A 14,172-nucleotide genomic window follows, 5' to 3' on the forward strand; every position below is an offset into this window, starting at 1 on the left:
ACCTGTTTCTACCGATGAGGGCACCTCCAGTGCCAAAAGGTGAATGTGGAGGTCCCCGACGCTCCTTTGCCCAAAACGATGGCCATGTAGTGATTTGGGGGGGAGGAGGTTGGCACGGACCCCCTCCTTTTTGATATAGTGGCCCCTCCCGGGTCTTGCAACCTGTGGGGCCCTCTTGGAGCACTACGGGCCCTCCAAAGGGGACGGGGTCAAAACAAAATCCTGACGAGGCACAAAGAAAGGAACCTTGTGGTGCGGGGGGCCTCCTGTGAGGCTTCCTTCTCTGCCCGTCTTCAGGAGCACACTGGAGGCCTGGCAGGGGCCTCTGATGAGGCTTCTTTCCCGCCCAGCCCCGACAGGGATGCGCCCGCACTCGATCTGGTGCACGAGTCAAGGTGCCCGGGCAGCAGCCATGACCAAACACCAAAGTGGATGCCTGCCTTTGCCCAGGGGACGCTCCTCGGAGCATGCTTCACCCCGGGGGCATGCTAGGCGCCTGACTTCACTTCTGTGGTGCCACAGGAGTACCAGGGGCAGCGCGTCTCTAACGCGCTCAGAATTACAATACCCAGGTTGCGGCGGTGATTCCCACAGCGGCAAATCGCTTTCAAGCGCCAAACAAATAAAACCAAAAAGCGCTTCCAAGGTGCTTTAAGATAATTAAACAGAACGCTCTCCAGGCGCTATGTAATTCAGGTGAAGCACTCCTCCTGCGCTTTGACAGATGATCCTCTGTAATTATTCTCAGTTTTGCATTGGGTTTAACAAAGAAGGAGGAGACGAGGTTCTAACCAGTTTCAGCTGGTTCTGGGAGTGCCCCCTCTCTCCTCCAGCACAGGCTCTAAACATCAGTTGGGGGTAAACAACCCCTTTGTGTGAGGCCAGGGCACAGCCTTTACAGATGCATGTGTGCCCCACCTTCCCCTTCTGTCAGCCCAGGAAGACCTTTCAAAATATAGATGCACCTCTGTGACACCTCCACCCTCCCTGTGTACAGGCTGTCTGAAAAGTATGCACAAAGCGCAACTGTCACTCTCCCCAGATGTGGATTTGAGTCAAGCTGCAAAACACCAGAGTCATAATCACAGAGGAATGCTCACTTTCTAGAAGTGGCATTTCTGTAATGATATTAAAAAATTCACCTACACGAGTAAGCAGCATTTTCCTCTACCATTACAACCATACCAAACATTCCTACGCTACCCCTCATAAATCAGACAATACCCCCTAGATATAAGGCAGGGCATTTCTAATGCAATCCTATGAGAATGCAGCACTCACAGCAGTGAGAAACCAAATAGGCTATTTGTCACTACTAGGACAGGCCACGCTATTAGGCACATGACCTGCCTTCTACATATATAGCACTCTGCCCCTAGGGCTATCTAGGGCCTACCTTAGGGATGACTTACATGTAGTAAAAGGGGAGATCTCGGCCTGGCAAGTAAATTTAGATTTCAGTTCCTTGTGGCAGCAAACTGCACATGGAGGTCCTTTGCTAGCAGGATTGAGACAGGTTTGAAAGGCTACTTCAGTGGGATGCACAAGCAGTGCTTCAGGCCTACTAGTAGCATTGAATTTACAGGCCCTGGGAATAGGGATATCACTGTACAAGGGACTTAAAGGTAAATTTAATGTGTCAATCAGGTATAAGCTAATCATACCAAGTTTACAAGGGAGAGCACATGCACTTTAGCACTGATTAGCAGTGATAAAGTGACCAGACCCATAACGTCAGCCAAAAAGGGTCAGAAAAATTAGGAGGAGAAGGCAAAAGTTTGGGGAATGAACCTGTTGAAAGGGCCAGGTCCAACCGTAGCACACTGCGTCGGGGAGTGAAATGCCTCCTTCCTCCCTCTTGAAGCAGTGGATGTGCTGTAGGTGACTGGCACAACCTGGTACCTCTACCTTGCCATCGTAGTGCCAGCTCGGCTCTGGGGCAAGGTATGCAGAAGCATCCATAACATACACAACAACAGGTAAACATCTGCATTCCCGCTGCAGCAGTCAATAGTTGTGCTTGTGGCACTGGTGAAACTTGTTTTTTGCACTGCTTCTGAAATCTCATATTTCCACCTGCCATGCAATGCTGAACAAGTTGAAGTGGAACTTATGAAGGACTTAGGTGTCAATTCAAGGAGACTCTTAGGGGGCCAAAAGGCCGCCCGCCCGCCCAGCGGGAAAGCCCCAGCAACGATGAAGCCGGCTCCGAATGGAGCCGGCGGAGTTGCTGGTGTGCGACGGGTGCAGTGGCACCCGTCGTGATTTTCAGTGTCTGCTTTGCAGACACTGAAAATCTTAATGGGGCCCCCAGGGGCCCCACGACACCTGTTCCCGGCAGCCTCTTACACCGCCAGGAACAGGCTGGCGGGAAGGGGGTCGGAATCCCCATGGCGGCGCTGCTTGCAGCGTCGCCGTGGAGGATTCCCTGGGGCAGGAGAAAACCGGCGGGAAACCGCCGGTTTCCCTTTTCTGACCGCGGCTTTGCCGCCGCGGTCAGAATTGCCCCTGAAGCACCGCCAGCCTGTTGGGGGTGCTTCCTCCGTCCCCGGCCCTGGCGGTCCATGACCGCCAGGGTCGGAATGAGGCTCTTAAATTCTTGATCACAGACCCTCCTCCCCACCAAAAAAACCATAAGAGCTCTCTTGCATATTAATTGGTAACTGCATGTACATTAATAGGGGACAATTGAAGGCATGACTAGGCCCTGGCAAAGAGCATCTTCCTTATGGCATGCGCAGCACCACTTTCTGAATGTCAGGAGGCTGCCAAATGGCTGTTGATACCTCTTATCTAGCATGCCTGCCTGAGATTAATTGCAAGAAAGAAATTCATAAACATCTTCAGGAACTTCAGTGTGGTTAATCAATTTTTATTTGTGCAATCATTTATTTTTCCTGAAGCAACGTTACTTCAATGTCTATGTCTGACAGATTTTGTTCATGTGCTCCACAGTAGATGTGGTGGTGTGCCTTGTTGACAATCGGTATTTCTGGTGGGTTTCAGACACTTACTTGTGTACATTAGCAGTAACTCAGCAAGCTAAACAATACTTGAATAAGAAACTTTGGGGTATATTTAAGAGCCCCCTAGCGCCACCGGAGCATCAGTTTTAGTGACGCTCCGATGGTACTATGCACTGCACCATATTTACTAGGTGGCATTGAGCCACTTTTCGTGGCTTAAAGCCACCTTGTAAATACGGTCCCTTCACACTCAGCACTTTACGTGGAAGGGGCGTGCAATGGGTGTTGCTGTGGGTGTACTACAGCAACACCCATTGCATTTTGATGCTGCCCCAGATTTACAAGTTTTCGTAAACCTGAGGCAGTGCCAAAATCTAATGCCACCTGAGGGATAGCGTTAGCAGGGCACAACGAGGAGAAATGCTTTCATTTGTCCTCGTTTTTTGCTCTTTCTATGTGTGCTACATTCTGCAGCACATATAGAAAGAGCAAATCACCATTTAAGCTTGTTTTTGTGCAGGAAGATGTTACTTCCTGCTAAAAAACAATCCCCCCCTAAATGAGAACCCACTCTGCAAAAAATTGACTCCAGACAATAAGTTGTGAAATCCACGTTTTTGTTTGCAGTGTATTTATTGGTTCCATTTCACAGTAGATTTGTCAGGAAAACAAAGCGAGATAGCCATTTATTGATTCCATACACAGTAGATTTGTGCAGAAAAACAAAGTGAGACAGCCGACATTTGTTTCGCCCCCTTGTGGTATGTTCACCTAGGGCTTTTTCAAGGCATTATCATAGTACATCAAGGGAAATTCATTATTTAATGTAGATAATCTTGTTTCCAACATTAGAATGCTCAAAACGACCCTGAGATCGTGATCGCGGCGTCCCATGCGGGCGCCATATTGAATTGGGAGAAAAAATGCCTTTTTTCCTGACAAATCTCCTGTGTAATGGAATAAATACATGGCAAACAAAAACGTGGATTTCAAAACTTATTGTCTGGAGTCAATTCGATATATGAATACAATTCCTCATTTTTTGCAGAGTGGGTTCTCAATTATCTTGGTTTCTTACTGATTTAATCTGAACTGCATTTGCATTGAATCGGGTCTTACAAATGAACAAAGGAAAAGAGCACTCAGGGAGGAGATGAAAAACTCTAAAGAGCAATACAATGAACTGCTCTAACAAAATATTTAAACAATTAACCAGTTCAATATTAAAAGCTTCCCCCAATTTTGAACATATTTTTTTTATAAATGGGTAAGTTTATAAAGAGTACATTTTGAATTCATCAAGGTGTCATTTGTGTTGACGACTAAAGATTTTTCAAAAGAAAATGTTGAAGAAATAGGCGTGTTGCGCTGCTCGTGATGACTTTTAGGACTGGGATCTCATTCCACGCAGAAAAATCAGGTGAACTTCACCACATGGTGCATCATAGAGGGCTGCAGCTTTCTGACCCCTTCAGTTGCGACACCTCAAGTCCACCCGCGGTGGGGAAATCTCGCCGGGTGCCCTCCTAGCGACTGAAAATCATGCTAGGGGATTCCAAATCTCGCTCATGCTTACCAACTTACTATTGATGAGCCGAGTGCAAGAAAAATGTCAGCCACATGGAGATTGTCAGAATTTAGCTAGAACTCCACTTTACAAGTGTAACAAAATTCAGCCAATTCTGCCTGGCGGAGCGGAACTTATCGCCCACCATTAGTCAGTTTACTGCTTCTCAACTCAGTTAGATCCCTCTGTGTATACCTTCGTGAGCCACTGAACTGAGCACGGGGAATTCTTCTCCTTATCCGTTGAGCACATCTGAGCAGCACCTAACCTTAACTTGCTTACAGATGCATTCCAGTAGGCAGACAGTACCACCATGGACAACAAATTGATGTGGTTCACTTCACCCTTGGTTCAGACATCTGTGCTTCTTCATAAGAACAACAACCAACAGAGGCCACTAACAGCAAAATAAGTCAAGATTCTCTGAAGCTTCTCGGGGGGGGGCTCTTCCAGGTGTTCTGTACCCTACTTCCACCCTACTTCCCACCAGTTCAGGGATGGTATCCTGAGAGTGGCTACTCAGCCCAAGGTCTGTACCCTGATATTCAACAAGGGACGGGGTGAGTCGTCCCTCACCCTGGCCCTCCTTCTGGGCTCCTGTATCCTCCATATGGGACTGGTACCCTCAGAAAACTAAACTGTCAAGGTGCTCTGGTTTCTCTGTGGTCTCCTGACACCAGGAGCAACTCAGTCCCCAGAATGCAGTCTATGGGCATCTGGAGACTAACTATGACCCTCCTCTAGATCATCTCCTCACTCCACTCCAAGGATACCAAGCACATAAGGTGGAAAAAGTCATGTCCATGGGCCTGAGTTACCCTACACACTTGGCCAGTATATTGCCCTGGAGAAACTACCCTTTCCACTATAATGGTATGGATATCCCTGGTGTCCCTCAGAGCAGTGACTGGGACCCCATTCACTTTCACCAAGTGGTAGTGATGACTCCCACCCTCAGGGATCACCAGGATCACTATCTGAGTCTATTCCCCAGCTAAGGGAGCTCATGGCATTCTCTATGGGTTATACTTATCCCTAAGACCACACTGGCCATCTTGGTGGTGCTCATACTAGTGGGTGTTTTTTTAGGACAGGCAGAGTCCCCCTTCTTGTGTCCTAGCTGGGAACACTCAAAACAGCAGAGTTTGAAACACCCAGGACCACTGTCCAGCTCTCACAGACTTAGCTCATGAGCCATTCTCATTTCCTCCATGGCTAGTCTCCTCTTCTCTAAGGCTGTCTCAGCCTCAGCCTTCTCCTTTGCCAACGCCCTTTCAGCCTCAACCTTCTTTGCCTCCATGGCCATTTTCCTTTCCTTCATTTTGAGTCTGGCCATCTCCAGCTTTAACTTTCTTTCCTCTTCCTCGCCAGCTCCTCTGGGGACGGCTGCATGAACACACGCTGCTTCATGTCCTGGCAGAGGTCTCCGCTTCAGGAGCCAAGTCATCCCCCTCAGCTAAAGGCTAGATCCCTTGCCCTGTCCATCCATTACATCATCCCATTCTATGGTTTTGATCACTGACTAATGGGTTATCCCCAGGTCCTCTGCGTCATTTGGAGCTCCACTTCCTGGTGGTGCTCTTTTCTGGAAGTCACCTCTCCTTGAAGAACTCATTGAGCTGGGCCACAGCATAAGAGTCCATGTTGGCTAGCTCAAAATTCCATCCTTGCAGGCATGGTTTCAGACACAATAGTCAGAAGAAGAATTTGGAAATAAACAAAAAGAAGCTAATCAAAGAGAATTTACTCTAAGTGGTCGTAGATATGGGCTGTATGGTACTGCACAAGCAGAATTAACAATCCTCACCACTAATCACCAATTTGAGAAACTGGGTTAATGGTTGACTTGGGACCTTGTCAAGTATGAACCACAATCCTTGTCAGGGTAAGGCACAAGCAAGCCTCAAATTAACTTATGCTCAACCCCCTGCTAGCTTGGCACACAGCAGTTAGGCTTAACTTAGAGTCAATCTGTACTGCATACAGTTAAACAGTGAGAACACCACATAAAAATATTCCAAACCAGTTACAAAAATAGAGCGAAATTGAATGAATAAAACAGGATCAAAATTTCAAAAGTCCAATCAGTAGAACCAGAGAAATCACATTTTAAAGAATTTGGTGAAAATAGTGCCACAAAGTGCTGACTCAGGATATCTGGTCATGCTGGACTGGGTTAAAGTCACACTTTCAGACCAACCTCAATGGAGCGCAGGTTGGATACAGTCACCAGGTAGGCCCACCGAAGTTCACCTTCTCAAGTTTGTGCCAAGGGTTCCATTCTCATTGAAAAGGGCCGCATGGAGCAGGGAGAGCATCACCGAAGGCTGTCAGTGAAGCACAAAGAGCCTGTCATCTCATGTGCAGGTATTGCTGGAGTTTTGCATTCACTGTCTCCTACCAGCAGTCAATACTGCAGTGGGAAGAGTCTCGTTGATGGAGATTTGTGCTGATTTGCAGTATGAGAAGTGTCGTCTTGATGCAAAAGGATCTATTTACAGTCACAAAGAGCCCAGAAGTTTGATTTCAGCACCCATGAGCCAGAACATGGGTCCAGGACCTGCGTGGTACCACTTGGAGGTCAGGAACTCACTGCAGCTGAGTCCAGGGTCTGGTGCAGGATGTTGGGGAGCCATTTATGAACCTGAGGCTCAGATCAGGAGGCCAGCAGACAAAACCTTAGAGTGACTCTGGGGTCCTGGGTTCAAAAATGAAGTTGCAGGTTCAGTTCTCCTTCCCAAGCGAAGAGTGCAGCAGGCCAGCACAGCAGGGCAGCTGTTCCTTTAGTGCAGCAGTCCAGCAGTGTGATGGTCCTTATAGCAACACAGCAGTCCCTCTTCCTGGCAGAGTATCCAAGTGTCCTGAAGACTTGGTGTCTGAGGTCCAGTACTTATATCCAGTTGCAGCTTTGAAGTGGGGAGAAACTTCTAGAGACATGTCTTTGAAGTGTGCAAGTGCCTTGTGTTCCTGACCCTAGCTCCAAACTAACTACAGGGGGTATGCAGTCCTTTGTGTGGAGATAGGACACATCCTATTCAGGTATAAGTGGGGTTAGATCCAGCTCCTCCCTCCCATCCTATCAGTGATGGCCCATCGAGTCACACCTATGTGTAACATTGTGTGAGGCTGTCTAGGAGGAATACACAAAGTCAAATCGTCATCATCACCCAGTTATGTGGCTCAGATACAGGCTGCAGGCACCAAAAGGCAAAGACAATAAAGTGTCATTTTTCTAAAAGTGGAACTTTCAAAATTGCAATGTATAGATCTGATTTCCCCATCAGTTACGATTTTAAATTATGATTTCAGAGAAACCCAACAGGAACTGATTTCCTATTACCATTTGGAAATTACACTTACAGAAAATAATAAGGTACTCCCAATGTTATCCTATGGTAGAGGTAGGCAAAAAACAAATTTAAGAGTTTTTCACTACCCAGACATGTTAAACTTTAAAGTACATATCCAGCTGTTTCAATCCACTACCTCATGCCTTTGGGCTGTCCAGGGCCTACTTTAGGGGTGACATATGTATTAAAAAGGAAGGTTTGGGCCTAGCATTAGGTTTATTTTGCCAGATCGAAATGGCAGTAACAACTGCATGTGCACAGGCCGTAATGGCAGGTCTGAGACGTGTTTCAAGTGCTACTTAAATTGGTGGCAGAAACCTGGGCACAGGTGGTGCCACTTTACCAGGGACTTACAAGAAAATTAAATATGCAAATTGAGTATAAGCCAATTCAATGGTTTAAAGAAGATAGCACAAGCATTTTAGCACTTGTTAGCTGTGGTAAAGTGCACATAGTCCTAGGACCAATAAAAACAAATCCAGCACAAAGTGGGGGGCAAAGGCAAAAGGTTTGGGAAGAACCTGCAGAAAGGTCCAAGACCTATCATTTACTGTTCCTACATATCTCTCAAAGTAAAAGGTACCCCATATGTTTGGGTTGGCCTGCCACCTGGGAGATGAGAGGTCCGTAATTAACAAAGTATAAAACTTAGATTTTTCTTTAAAATACAATTATTCTTGAGGTATCAGTGGCCAAAGTGTATGGGTCTGGTGTCAGCTGGCACCCAGGAAAACCTGCCAATCTAGACCTTTCTGAAAACTAGGCAGCCCCTGAAAATGTCAAACCCTGACTACAATCACATATCCTCACATTCCTAAAAGATAGAGTTGCATATTACACATTGCTTAACACTGTAGCTATTGTAACCAGTTATATAATACATAGTATTACTGACCTGTTGTAAATTTCCATCTCACTTATATTCTTTTTTCTTCATCATCTTTTATCCTCTTGTCTATAGGTCAGCGTCAAGGGAGAGTGAAATTCACCTTTCCCATCTGTGTCTCTGTTTACTCATTGGCTACCTCCAGTACAGACTTTTATTTTAACAAGCATAGTAAGCAGCTCAATGTCTGGGAAAAGAAACTTAGGCTTAATTGAACTATGGTAACTAGATCAAACACCCTGTCAGTCAGAGAAATGGGTGCAAACAAAGGGGGTCATTCCGACCCGGGGACCACAGAAGCACCACCAACAGGCTGGCGGTGCTTCCAGGGCCATTCTGACCCCGGCGATAAAGCCGCAGTCAGAAAAGGGGAACCGGCGGTTTCCCGGCGGTTTTCCCCTGGCCCAGGGAATCCTCCATGGCGGCGCTGCTTGCAGCGCCGCCATGGGGATTCCGACCCCCTTCCCGCCAGCCTGTTTCTGGCGGTTTACACCGCCAGAACCAGGATGGCGGGAACGGGTGTTGTGGGGCCCCCTAACAGGGCCCCATGAAGATTTTCACTGTCTGCTTTGCAGACAGTGAAAATCGCGACGGGTGCTACTGCACTCGTCGCACCCCTGCAACACCGCCGGCTCCATTCGGAGCCGGCTTCTATGTTGCAGTGGCTTTCCCGCTGGGCCGGCGGACGGCCTTTTGGCGGTCGCCCGCTGACCGCCAAAATTTTGATAAGCTCATCTGTAAGGGAAATATGAAATGTACTAATATACATAAAACACATTAGTTATTTCAGAAAAGCAGTAAGACATCAGCTATGATGCAGGCTGGGTTACATACAATAAATTAAATAATTATGTAGCTATTAAGCAATTTCTTCATAAAGCTAAAGCAAAGTGCAAACACTTCCTTAGGAACATTTGAAGAACAAGGAATATCAGTGATTAAGAAGACCCAAGGGGTTTGAGCGAGAACCTAGGTGGCACAAGGAGAAGTGGCACAGCTGTCATAAGAACTAATCATAATAGTCTTTCAGGCTAAGACAAAATGGGCAAGAATTATTCTCAAGTACCAGCAATAGATGTGGTGCAAAAACCTGAACATAAAAAAGACGTGAGGTTGTGTGATCAAAACAGCACTAAAAGGATTAGGTAAGGACAACAAAGAAAGATGAAGAAGTAAAAAATAGAAGGTTGAGTTGATGAAAATATCATTTCCTAATGAATTTTTCTAAAGGCCAAGATGTGCTATCCTCTCATCATCTCATGTGAGCTCCGCTACCATATACCTCACAGCTCCATATCATACCTTCTTCTTTGTGCCCCCACCATAGATATAATGCAGTGACAGCGCTATAAATGATCCTACTCTTTTACTTGCGTATTTGTCATTGATGATATGGAATTTATGGTCAATCTTAGACAGAAACAAGTATCAACTATTATTTCATTAACATGTATGTAAAGCTTTTATGCCTGTGCTTGCAAGAAAGAAGGCTTTGCCAAAGTGCATAAATACAAGAATTTAATTGAAGTAAAATCAAGAATGAAGTATAGCAGAAGCTACATTCAATATTTCACAACCATAAAAAGCAAACTCAATTGTATATTGTGAATACCATACTAGGTGATAGTGGCTAGGCATTCTAAATGAATTTAAACTTTTCTTTTGAACTCAAATGCATATTTACCTGTTCAACCACTAATTATATCCAGATGTCATGGCTTGTACCAACAACATAAGAAGTACCGGGTTTCACAATCCACTACAATTACTGGCAGAGTGGGTATTATGAACATTTTCACTGGACCAAAAAATATCATTTTGCAGCCTTGCATTACAAGTCAAATGATAGCTTAGTCTCTCCATCAAGACATGCACTTTCGTTCACATCTTTGAGTGTCAGCCCTTCAGACACTTTCTTTAGCTGTTTCTGTAGCAAATGCAAAAACGGGATAGCTTGGCCCATCATAATGTCCTCTTTACTAACTTCACGTGTGAAAACCTCAAAAGAGAGCAGCATCTGTGTCAGGAATGTGACTAGGTCCCATTTGTTTGCATCAATGGCCATAGCTTTCTCAATTGCATCCCCTTCTATTTGAATGACATAGTCATTGATCTGTCTGTACTGCTCAAACAGACATTACAACATATAATAGGTTGAGTGCTAACGTGCTGGCACCTCCTGTATCAGGGCTTTAACTAGTACTCTGTAACATGCTGAATAATACACAACTGCTACTGGGCTTTAAAAGAACGGCTGAAATGAGTGCTGATTCATCTGCAAGTGGTCAGTATGTTGCTGGCTATGTCTTCTTTTGTGAGAAAGTCTTGCACAATCAGGTTGATGCAGTGCACCAGACACAGGACACTGAAAAAGCCACTGTCTGCCATGGCCTTGACTATGTTACCACCGTTGTCTTTAACAAATCCAAGACCTCTGGGTCTCAGTCATTCAGACACCTTCCTATTTAATTCACCCAAGATATTTGCAGTAGTATGTGATTTTTCCAAGGCAAATATGGCTACTGCTGCACGCCGGCAAATGACCTGTGGATAGCTTTTGCTTTACCCCGCAAAAGAGATCCATTGTGCGTTGATGCACATGTAATCAGTAGCCTGACAAATGGACCACATGCTTATTGTCAGGTGGACAGTGTGGACAAGACTTTGCTGCAAAGATTGTCCATCCAATTGCAGCACATCGTGATGCACTGCTGGAACACTAACTCTGAAAAATAGGTCTTGCTTGGAACCTTCCTTTTCGGATAGATAGCTGCCACAAATTCTAAGAATCCCACTCAGTCCACAAAAGAAAAACGGAGGTGGTTCAAAGCTAACATTTTTGTCAGCTTCTCATTGCACAAATCTGTCATTGGTTGGTTGCGGTCATAGGGCCCCTCCTATCTCAACATGCCCATATAAGTAGCCTGGATTTCTTCTTTACTGGGGCCATTAATGCAGGTGACTTTCGAGAAGTAGGTGGTTGTAGACTCAATGTGCATCGTGTTGCAGTCACCGTATGCTCTGGTGTCTCCATTTGACTCTGAGTCTTCCTGTTGCATTGTTAGGTCACATAGGTGGGTGATTCTGGTGCACTGCTGGAGACAGCACTGCTTTTCATGAGGATGTCCCCCTCTTCTTCCTCACCTTCTACCATAATTTGACGGTTATATCTGGTGCTTCTTGGCTGTCCTCACTTTCACCACCGCAACAACATTCAGCTATTTTTTTAAGGTGCTCCTCCCATGTGATTGCGTGATATTTTTTCATCTTGGTAGTCTAATCTTCAGTACCATAATGTGAAAAAGGATTACCTCGAGGATTACCTCGAGCGTGGAAGTGTTCTCCTCCTGTTTGCAAATCGTAAAAAAAATCCCAAACTGGGGAGGAGTACTTTCTTACTGGGCCACTGCCAATGCCCGAAGAACTGGAGAAAGGTGGGCGTATCGAGTGCCTCTCTGCAGTGCATATTTCTACCAAGGTAAGGGGTTGGTGCAGGTCTTTGCTGGGGCCTTACAAATATGTGAGCTGGCAGTTCTACCTGTGCCACATCACTCGGAGAAGGTTGGATACTACTGTCGGACTCCTCTGACAGCTGCCACAATGACTGGCTCATCTTCATTGTCATCCTCCTGATCATCATTCCCATCCATGAGTCTAAGGCTTCTAGAACTTTCCTTTTACCTTGCCTCTTCTGATGTCTCCTGGACTCTGCCGGGGTCCACACCATGCTGCTATCATTGTCATCAGAAATGGTACTTCCCATTTCTTGCTGACTAGCTAGGAACCATTGATTCTAAAAGAGAAGGTTCTTGCTCAGGATGAAGATCTACTATTTCTGGCTGTGGCTGCTGTCCACTTTGCTCTGTTTCCTGAAATGATTGGGTACTACTTTGCGAAAGGGACAAATCCAATTCAATGTCACTGCTCATCGGTGTTGCCATGATTGTAGTGGCTGCCTCACTGACAGACATAGTCTTGGGCTTCGGTTGGGGTGGTGCTGTAGATGTGGGAATGCTGCTCCCAGGTTCCTTTCCAGAGGCCAGTTTGGCAGTCACACGTCTTCCAAAAAAGGTAGCGGTTATCACGCCACTGGTGGAAAGCCACTTCCTCTCACTGACCACTTTCTTGGGAGCACCTTTCTTTAGGGCCATCATAAAATTCTCATTTAGCAGTGGCACTAAGCTGCACAAGCAGAAGAGTTTGGAGAACTGAATTAACTATACAGGTCTTCTCTTTGGCAATACTGAGGGTGATGTGATATTTCTTCTTTTGTGCACCTAAAAGCAACCTAGCAAGCAAAACATGTAGCTAGTGAAACGTGGCATTATTGCATGTTCAAGTAGGGCAGACAAATGCAATATTAGTGCAATTGGTTACTTATGTAATAAATACCAATTTAATAAAACATTGTAAAGTCAAACCACACAGCCACACCATAACATTTCATTTCAAATAAGGCAAAACAACAAGCACATATAACTCTTTGCTTTACCGCTATCTGTTTTAAAGGAGTCACCTGTGGTAGTTAGAAAGAGGTGCATGGGTAAATGGAATAATCCTTATAATACCTATGGTAGCAAGGTGGTCCAGGGAAAATATAATAATCATAAAAAAATTAATTATGCTTCTGATGTGTCTCTAGTTCACCGCAGCCAGGATGTCCAGGAGGAAATGGAATTATTTTAAACCTAAAGAATCCAAACGCTGTAGTGCATCTGTGTGCCTATGGTAGATGGATGGATCAAGGCAAAATGCAGAATTAGATAAATTGAGATAAGAAAAAAAGAACAATTTAAAAAATCAAAAACAAAAATTAAAACACTAAAATAAAAATTAAAATGAAAAACAAGAAATGAAATTTTAAAAAATGAAAAAAATAAAATTAAAATAAAATGTAAACTAATAACTTAAATTAAACAAATGGTCAATAATTTCTGTTGTTTGTTTTCAAGCCTATGGAAAAGGCACGCTGGCTACATGCACACAATTGCTGCCAGTCACATGGTCAAACAACAATATGCAGCAAGGAGGCATTGCAAACAAAGAACACATGCAACCTATGGCAAAGGCACACTAGCTGGATGCACAAAATGTCTGCCAGCCACCTGGTCCTATAAAAACAGCAAGGAGGAGAAAGAAGAACACATGCAAGCCTATGGTAAAGCCACACTGGCTGGATGCACAGCTGCCAGCCACGTGATCAAACAACAACAACGAGGAGCAAGGAGCCATGCAGAACAAAGAACACGTGCAAGCCTATGGTAAAGACTTTCTTGTAGGATACACAAAATGGCTGCCAGGCACATGGTCAAACAACAACAAGGAGCAAGGAAACATGCAAAAAAAGAACATATGCAGGGCCTATGGCAAAGGCACGCTTGCTAGATGCACAAAATGGTTGCC

This window comes from Pleurodeles waltl, chromosome 7, assembly GCF_031143425.1.
Source record: "Pleurodeles waltl isolate 20211129_DDA chromosome 7, aPleWal1.hap1.20221129, whole genome shotgun sequence".
Taxonomy (NCBI): Eukaryota; Metazoa; Chordata; class Amphibia; order Caudata; family Salamandridae; genus Pleurodeles; species Pleurodeles waltl.